Source organism: Echinops telfairi, unplaced genomic scaffold (genome assembly GCF_000313985.2).
Source record: "Echinops telfairi isolate 266 unplaced genomic scaffold, ASM31398v2 ScPeMD7_9;HRSCAF=40, whole genome shotgun sequence".
Classification (NCBI taxonomy): Eukaryota; Metazoa; Chordata; class Mammalia; order Afrosoricida; family Tenrecidae; genus Echinops; species Echinops telfairi.
Genome location: NW_022103906.1, coordinates 98,626,940 through 98,635,770, shown reverse-complemented (window position 1 = coordinate 98,635,770; position 8,831 = coordinate 98,626,940).

Here is an 8,831-nt window from a genome sequence, read left to right as displayed (position 1 = left end):
TGGAGGTGGAGGTGGTGTGCTTGGGTGCCATCGAGTCACAGCGACCATGTGCACAACAGAAGAAAGAATTGCCTGGTCGCACGCCATCCTCACAACTGCTCCTGTGCTGAGCCCACTGTTGCAGCCCATGATTAGCCCACCTAGTCGAGGGCCTTCTACAGGGGAAACACATGCTAACTTGGCTAAAAGAGAAGGCAAGAAAAAAGATGTTTTTTCAAGATTATCTATATTTTTTGTTTGTATGTTTCCAGCTTGTTCATATTGGGGCTTATCTCAGATGTGTTTTGGCACTGGGGTCACCCTCTTGAATTTTTGTTATGTGCTTCTCTGTGTCTCAGTATATGAAACCCAGGATGGATGACCTCTAGGGCAGCGGTTCTCAACCTGTGGGTCGAGACTGCTTTGAGGCTCAAACGACTCTTTCAAAGGGGTCGCTCAATTCATAACAGTAGCAAACTGACAGTGATGAAGTAGCAATGAAAATAATTTTGTGGTTGGGGGGTCACCACAACATGAGGAACGGTATTGAAGGGTCGCGGCATCAGGAAGGTTGAGAACCACTGCTATAGGGACAGCAAACAGAATAAGGGTTTGTGGGAGAAGGGGGTACAGTGGTGGTGGGAGGGGGGGCAGGTGGTAAAAAGAAACTGATGTTAAGGACCTCAGTTCTTGGGTGTTAATACAGAGATCATATCATTCCGTAGTTCAATCACACCTAGCAGTACAATTGCTACAATCAGTATTAACACTCAAAAAATGGTTTTGGAAAAAAGGTTATTTTAATCCCCCTACACTTTCACCAAATCCTTGTTGAGTGTTTGCTGTGTGCCAGGTCCTTCCAGCTGGAAAAGAGGAAGAGGGGTGGGTGCAGGCTGACTGAGGACGAGCAGTTACCGCCGGGACGAGGCCCTGAGCTCAGCCGCACTTGGTGCGTGTGAACCGAGCACTCGCAGGAGCTGGCCAGGAGCTGAGACAGAATCCATGTGGAACTTTCAAAGCTGCCTTTCCTAACCTTGGGGCTGTCCGTCCCCACCCTATGCCCTAAAGGAGAAGGGCCTGTGCGTTCACGTCCGGCAGGTGCGGGATACCACAAATTAACCCCAGAGGGTCTTTCCATTGCAGCCAAACAGACGGAGATATGAGAGCCAAACTCGAAGGGTCTTGATGCACAGCATTAGCTCAATAAATCTTTGCAGCAGACCCGTACCAACAGGTTACCAGAAAAACCTGTCTTGCCAGGTTTGACCACCCCATAATAAACAGAAGGGCATAGACCTTCAACCAATGGTGTAACCTCATAGCCCAATCCCCAGTTCTAGACACCCCGCCTTTGTCGGCCCAGTCAGTTACAATTTTGTAATCTCTCCCTGTACAAACGTGGGTGTCTCCTTACTGCCTGGAGGAGCAGCCATTTCGCCCTTGAACTTGGGCACTTTCCGGCCCGGACTGTCTCTCTCACTCAAGTCATAGCTGTTGTTTTACTTCATGCAGACTCTGTGATATTGCTCCACAACATACCTTCACTGCGGGAAACAAGTGCAGGGGTCAGACATGCTTTTAGCAAAGTCAGATCAGTACCCAAAATGCAAACCAGGCCCATGCTGACCACGCCACGTTGTCTCACAGCGACCTTCAAGGACAGAAGAGGATAGCTCCTTGGGGTTTCCAGATCTTTGCAGGAGCAGGCCACCTCCTCCAGCTCCTGCAGAATGGGTAGTGGATTGAACTGCCAACCCTTTGGTCAGCAACACAATGCTTAGCCCACTATACCACCAGGGCTCCTTAGACAGGTGTGGAAGTGCCTCTTTTCATGATATATCCCAGGCGAGTCTGTGTGAATTTGGTGTCTTCTGATACAAAGGTAAACTTCTCACTCATAAACTTACTGTCACTGAGTTAATTACACTCAGCAATTCTATAGGACAGAGCAGAATTGCCCCTGTGGGTTTGTGAAGCAGTAAATTTTTATTGTTGTTGTTGTTAGGACTGTAGCAGGTACATAATCTGGTGTCAATTTGAGACAATTAAGAGTGAAGGGGTGCAGGTTAACCTGCCAATCAGGTCTCAGCTTGATGACCTCATTTGGAGGCACAACAGACATAAATAGCTCACTGGAGGCCAGACACACTCTCTCTGCTTCATCTTCCTGTTGACAAGCCACATGGAGTGACACTGGTGGAGCCGGAGCCCTGGAGCCACGTAGAGACTCACACCAGCACTGAGATGCTCCCATCGCCACTGGAGCCACATGACTTTCCACCCACTGGCCTGTGATCTTCCTGCATTTGGTGTCATTGCACGTGATGCATGAGTCTGAAGAGGAATTTGCAGACTGGTATCAGACATATGGGCTAATATCGGACTTATGGACTTGATCTGGACTGGGCTGAAATGTTTGATTAATATACAATTACTCTTTTTTTTTTTATATATACAATTACTCTTTGACACACATGTGTCTATGAATTTGTTTTTCTAGTGTCCCCAGCTAACACAGGCACCATGTGTTGGTTCCTGCCTGCCGCGGTCCAGCCGCGGCGGGGTGAGGGGTCCCCTGTTCGGTGGGTAAGGCGTCGACGCGAGAGGGAGGGATGAACAGAGTCGGGAGTCAGTGATCATCTGCTGCTTTATTACAATTTTAAGGTTCTATTTAAACAATATTTTTTGACAATTATACAATCAAAGCGGAAAGAAAAATTCTAATAATAAAAGGTGCAAAGCATAGACTTTTCCAGGGCATTCTGTTTAAATCTTCTCAGAACGTTCTTTCTGAGTGACTGGTTAAGTGTTCAATCTTGACCAACGTACATTGTGATTAACCGTAAACATGAATAGTTCTTTAAATAGGTCTGTGGTAATGGTGCCAAACAGTGTTCAAGTTCAAGGAAGTAGATAGGAGAAAATTGGCATGAACTTAAAATACAAAGTTCTAAGTTAGCTAAATATTCTTTCTATGCGTCATCAATCTTATATTCTTTAAGCCTTCGTTCCATTTCTTTTACCTGCCTTTTCAATGGGGCTTTCACTGTTCTCTTGTTTCCATTATGCACTATCTACACAATCCACTCTGTAATAACATTTTTGTACACCTTATTTTGTCTTCAATAGATCTAACACCAAACTTGGCCACCCCCTTTATTCTTTTCCATAAAGATAAGGTTAAAAATTTTACATGCTTCCCATTTACCTCAATAATATGTTCTCCATTGTTGTCATAAATGCCAGTGTAATTCAAAAGAGGGAGAGTAGTCTTAGGGGTTTTTTCATTACTGTCCCCTTTACTATAAACAAATTTATTAAGGGGTTTTACTGAGTGAATTAAAAGTTGTTTCTTATCTTTGGCACTCTTTCCCAGAAAGGCAGTCATAGGGAACTTCTCGGGAGTTACTGTACTCAGTTGGGGGTTGTTCCAATTCTAACTTTTGCATTTTTCCATAAATATACCAAAATCCTCATTCCCTTGTATGGCTTTGATAATTAACTCAATCATTCTATCATTTGCATCCCTTCTCTTAATGGGTACTGTGATTTCCCCTGAATTATTCATCGTGGTCTCATTATTGCTCATAGTGGCAATAATGGTTTCGTTTTTACATGGTCCGGGATAAAACATAAACATACTCCAGAATATCATAGCGGCAACAACAAAACAATTTGTGAGCGGATTCCGGCAACCAATTCCTACAGTCCGACTTCTTTGAAGTCGGGCCATCTGTCGCTGGACTTTGTCCTCAACGTCAGCCGGCAGGAGTGGTCCCATCACCTGCCCATAGCGACCTTATGGTAGAACAGAAGAAAACCCTCCCGTCCAGCGCCATCCTCACAACCAGTCTTATGCCAGAGCCTATTGTCACAGCCACTGTGTCCATCCACCTTGTTGAGGGTCTATTTTTCACGCCCCTTCAGTTTACCAAGCATGATGTCCTTCTCCAGGGACACGACGGGTCTCTCCTGACAACATGTTCAAAGCCTGTGAGACCAAGCCTCACCATCCTTGCCTCTAAGAGGGTTCTGGCTGTACGTCTCCCAAGACAGATGTGTTTGTTCTTTAGGCCGTCCTTCATAATGTCCCATCTTACAGTAGCGGAAAGAGCAACCAGGGGCTTTGAACTGCTGACCTTATAGGTAGCAGCCCAGCACATAACCTGACACTCAGGCTCCTTGAGTTACAGCACTTAGAGAGAGGTGTGGCTCCGGTTCTTCCTTTGTGAACGCAATCCTCTTGATTGATCATGAGACAGACCTTTAATGAACCTCCTTGGCAGAGGAGTTTCTGCAGCAGCCAATCCTGTCGGGGGGAGTGATTGTCTAGGAGACTGAGACAGCCCCGCAGGGGAGCTGCAGAAAGCTGACGGGGCAATGGGATCGCGGCCCCTCGTGCGCTGTTTCTGTGGACCTGGGAGTCACCAGGCTCCTCTGCCCCTCCAGCCCCACTCTCCGTGAGGCAGACAAGCCAGGGTGAGGCCAGCTGCCCACGCCCCTGGGTTCTGAGGGGCACTGTGAGTCCTGGGGAGTCCCCTGCCAGCCTGGGCTGTTGTCCTTCTATACTTCATCAGGTCGAGGAGCGTGTTTTGATGAACTTGCTTTCCACAGCAGTTCATCAGTTACTTAAAAAACTGCACGGGACTGATTTTCCCCTGAGCTTTGGCTCCCACCACGTCTCGGAAAGAGGGAGAGCGGTGTTCTCCTATTTGCTACTCGGTCTTCATCTCCCTGTCTGCTTTCACGGAAATACATCTATTTAGAACCAAGGAGGAGAGATACCTTGCCCTGCATTCGCTCAGGCTGCGTTTGGAGGCCATCTTCCTGCGTTTTAATACACAACCGCATGCTTTGCGATGTAAAATCGAAACAGTGTCACACGTACCATGCCTTGCTGACATAAGGAGGGGGTGGGAGACTTGAAGTTCCCAGCGTGATAGAGCAGATAGGAGACAAAGGTGACAGGAGAGAAATCACTCACCGCCCAGGGTGCCAGCTGGAGCCCCAGGGCTCAGAAGAAGCCAGCAGCTTCCCCCAGATGGTTGGCCCGGAAGCTGTTCACCAGAACGCACTGGCTTCCGCTCGGGAGGGAACCAGAATTCTGGCCTCTGAGTCCTTGCCTGCTCCTGAGCGATTATGGGCCACTGCCTTCTCTGCTGGGCTAGCAGGTGGCTTGCGAATGGCCAACCCAGGAGCCCCTTCTCCCTTTCGCCCTAATGACGTGTGTGATCACAGGTGAGATCCCCGCTCCGCTCGGGCAAGGATGTGAGTTAGCGTGACCAGCTGGGTTAGACTACAAAGCCCGGAGGCACTAAGAGGGCAGACCACTAAGCAGAAGGTGTTGCGTGAGGCTGCTCAGAATACCCCTTTGTGTCTGAACGTTGTCCTTCACGCCTGCAGCACAGACGTGGTAGCCGGCGCTCCAACAGCCGCTGGGACTACAGGGCAGCGAGGCAAAGTCCTGAGAATGCTGTCCTGGAGGAAAGAAGGGGTCTGGGGCGCAGACGAGCTGCCAAGAGCAGCCACGTCCTCTGTGAACCGCCTGCCACTGGGCTGCTTCTGCCAAAAAGACACATAGGTCGTAGGAGCCCAGGAGGCACGGCGGGTTCCGCAAGGTCAGTCGTTTGAAACCCACCAGCCTCCCTGAGGAAGAAAGAGGAGGCTTTCCACTCCTGTAAGGAGCTGCGGTCTTGGAACCCTGGGCGGTGCTGTCCCCTGTCCCATGGGGTCTCTGCAAGTCGGCATTGACTGGATGGCAGGTGTGTGAGTGCTGTTTGTGCTGTTTGTCAATTACAGACAAATCCTGTCTGATCCACAGTTAGTCACGAAACCGGGAAGGGGATCGTGGCTGAGTTAGTTAATTGTGCCAGCCTGGCCGATAATCACATGTGGGGCTAATTGAAAGGCGGAGGGATAAATGGGTGGTGAAGCCTCGCCTTTCTAGTTCTCGGGTCTCTTGTTTTGTGATGGTTGCACTGGGTGCAGCTGCCTTAGCAGTTCCCTTCTTCAGCTTGCAAGATTGACTTCCTACAAGACATCCCCAAGGAGAAGCCACATGGACCTATCCCGATGCAGCCCTGGGTGCTGGAGCAGCTGTGTGGAGACCCCTGCTTGAGCTGAGATGCTTGTTCATTCACTGACTCAGCTTTCCTTCTGCAGTCGGCATCATCGCCTCTGTTTTGTGAGGTGGAGGACTTTGTGGACTGGTGTTGGGTAAATGGGTTAATGTTGGACTTGTGGGCTTGGGCAGCATTGGGTTGGGATGTTTTTGTGATGCACATTTTCTTTACATGAAACTCTCTCTTATACATGAGTCGCTGTAGATTTGTTTCTCCAAAGTACCCAGACTAATACAGTGGCCTTCCCAGTGCTACATTAAGAAACCAAGAGGCTCATGCACAGCCCCTGGGCCAACACCTTCCTGTCACAATCAGGGCAGGGACCCGCCCAAGATCACAAAGTCCATTTATGCCCGAGGTGGGGCTCTCCTTCCCAAGCTCTTTCCCGTGGCCAGGTGCTCTACTTCAGGTAGGTTTCCTTACTGTCCTCACCAGCCAGGACAGCTGGCCTGGCATCCTGTGGTTTCTCTTTGGGCTTAGTGATGGGGATGGCAGGTGGGAGCTGAAAACAGGGGAGGGAGGTGGGGGAGAGGGAAGCGAGATCAACAAGGGACGCTGTCACTGGGTGCTGGCTCTGTTTTCTTTCAAGGTGCCCCCCGCCCCCCTCACACAACTCTTTCCAAATTCTGGAGCTTCTCCCTCCCTCTCCGTCCTTTCCTGGGTCTGCAGGCTGAGCCCCCCGCTTTCCCCACATCTGCCCACACCTCTGTCAACAGAAAGAAATGCTCTTCAGACTGTCTTCGCTTGACGTGCCCTCTGTTCTCTGCTGGGAGCCCGGCCTGTGCCTGAGGACACGTAGGCAGGGACAATGGCAGAGATCTATTAGACCAGCGGTTCTCCACCTTCCTCATGCCTCGACCCTTTCATACAGTTCCTTAGGTGTGGTGACCCCCAACCATAAAATTATTTTCGTTGCTACTTCATCACTGTCATTTTGCTGCTGTTATGAATCGGGCGACCCCTGTGAAAAGGTCGTTCAACACCCAAAGGGGTCGCGATCCACAGGTTGAGAACCACTGCATTAGCTCGATCCCATAAATCCCCAACAGCCAAAGGCGTCACCTCCCCAGCTGGGATCCTCTGATCCTCCACTCACCTGGCTCCTCTTGCCTTACTGGTCTGAAGCCGGTCAGGTGGCATCATCAGTGAGACAACAAATGGCCTCGCACCACATGGTGAAGGGCCGTCACGATCAGCTCCTTGGTGTCGGCTACAACCAGGCTCCTCCTGCCACAGGAAGAAAGGAGTGGCGAGGGAGGGGACAGCTAGTTCCCCGCAGCAGGAAGCAGGCGCTGGCTGGGGTGTTCAGAATAATGACGGCAGGAGCGATCACAAACTCTGGATGCTGTACCTGAACCCCAGACCATCTCTCAGTAACAAGGGATCTTCCGTGGACTCCTTTGGTGGCCAACCAGCTGCGGTGGGTCGACTTCCATGACCCCTCGCCTCACTGCACAGGCAGGGCTGGAGTCTCCACAGAGCAGTAGAGGGAGCCCTGGAACTCTCCCCAGGGTGTCCTGGAGCCAGCCTGCACTGGCCTGGGAGAGGCAGGGAGGGGCACCTGCTTCCAGCTCCACGTTCAGTGACTTGGCAGTTTGAAACTGGGCGAGATGTGTGCCACACAAACTGGAAAACCCTTCAAATCAAGACTCTTTTTGAACAGTCACAGCTCACTGCTAGGTCTCCTCTCCAGCGCTCACCACTGAGTAGTCATTATACCCAGGTCTTTGCACGCGTGGCTATCTGTGCACCAGAACCCTCAGGAGCGTGTCAAAGACGGTGTCCTAGGTCTTGCCCCTAGAGCATGTGGCCTGGTGGCGGTGAATCAGTACACACCATCCACACACCCCAGGCGGTGACAACAAGCCAGGGATGATCGTATTGATGGTGCTGTCAGAGACGCTACCCCAGGCCATCAGAGGGAAGCTTTGTGTTTCCTCTGCAGAAAAATCAGACACCTCCTTTCAGGGTGCACAGCGGGGAGGGGGGGGCTGCCCTTCCAGCAGGGTGACAGCATGATTTTATCTTGTTTTCATGTGACCTACACATCATTTGCACACGGGCCTGCTCCCCAAACTCTTCAGCACCAAGCTCCAAGGCAGCAAAGAAGAAAGAGGTGGGCGGATGAAAGACACTCACACAAGGGTCCTGATGCCCAGGGGACTCACACAAGAAAACGGCACCATCCGCCAATCACCACCGATCGCGGTAACCGCGCCTGCCTGAGATGTCTCAAAATAGCGGTGCCTCCTTCCATCTGGCAGAAACGAGATGTGCCCAGGGAAATCCTGAGCTCAGGCTGTCACGGAAAGACAAGCTGAACGAGATTTTTCTGAAAGGGTAGAAACAGAAATGAAGTCCGAGCTTTCCTGGGATGAGCCGGGAGAGCGTGGGCTGGCTGCAAACCAAGACCGAGTGGTCAGCCAGGCCCAGCCCATGATGCACCCTGTGTGGGAGCGAGGTGTGGCCAGGTCAAAGCGGGCTGGCATGTTGTCAAGGATTCCTCCGCTGCTGCCAGAGAAGGCAGGCGTCTGACCGCAGAGGTCAGAGCAGGAACTGCTCTGTGCCCCAGAGTCAGGAGTGACCCGTGACACAGCCGTGTCCCCCTGGGTGGTATCTGGAGCGCCACTGGATCATTGGGAAAGTCATGGAGAGAAACCATCCTCTAGGGCCAAGGTCACACTGCCCGTTCCCGGCACCCCCTGTGGTGCTTGCTTCTGGTTCTTCCCA